Consider the following 934-nt stretch of genomic DNA (forward strand, 5'->3'; position numbering starts at 1 on the left):
CAACCATTTTGTTTATTAGATTCCACAAATAGGTGAGATCATGTGATGTTTGTCTTTCTCAGTTTGGCTTATTTCACTTAGCATAATATTTTCTAGGTCCATCCATGCAGACAGCATTTGGATATCCAATACTAGACAAGTATTCTTTTTATTATCAAAGAAAGTAGAAGATGTTCCTGAGACTTCTTGGTTAGTTAAGGTCACAGATGGTATTGTCTAACACCGTATGCCAATTTTAAAAGGGGTTTGTAGTATTTTTTGCTGCAAAAAGCTGTATTGTTTCAGTGCATGGGAGTGGGCTGCAGGGTGGTTAAAAGAATGGCTAGTAGTTTTGGGAAGAGGCTCAGGAAAAAGCCAGATACCAGGGGAATGCAAAGGGGCCCCTCAAAGACCTATGGGCTCCAAAGGCTCCTAGTCGTACTTGAGGGTGAGGCTTTCGAAGATATACTCACCCAGCCCAGCCTGGGGGCCGGCAGCCTGCGGATGTTAGTCAGGTGTCACCCATCTTCTTGATGAGTTTTGCCTCCTCACCCAGGAAGTGATTCTCCAGGAAGTCACAGAGATGAACGACTGCATGGGTAGAACCCAGGTCTCACAGCTCCAAAAGGGCCTGGTTCAGGTTCCTCTCCAAGGCCAGGTCGGCTTCCATGGTGTCCCGAGTTTTGCCCACTCATCCTGGGAGGCCTCAGCATGTCCTGGAAGAGAGTGCGGCCACTGAGCTTGTTTTGCAACTTTAAGAGATGTCAGTGCCCTCGTGCTTTTTCTCTGCCACCTCACAGAAGAAGTGGCCCATGCCTTTGAGAGCCACATCTTCATGGTTGAAATAGAAGCCCCGAGAAAGGTAGGTGTGGGAGGCCCACAGATGCAGGTTGGCTAGGTGGTTGACTGCAGCCTCCTCCTGGGTGGAATAATTCTGACAAATTTGGGAGCTCAT

At 47.9% G+C, this 934-nt stretch overlaps 1 pseudogene; it reads right to left on the reverse strand.

Moving 5' to 3' along the window:
- Positions 1 to 411: 411 nt before the first annotated feature.
- Positions 412 to 934, reverse strand: LOC107184412 (annotated as a pseudogene).

This window comes from Myotis davidii, unplaced genomic scaffold (genome assembly GCF_000327345.1).
Source record: "Myotis davidii unplaced genomic scaffold, ASM32734v1 scaffold1286, whole genome shotgun sequence".
Lineage (NCBI taxonomy): Eukaryota > Metazoa > Chordata > Mammalia > Chiroptera > Vespertilionidae > Myotis > Myotis davidii.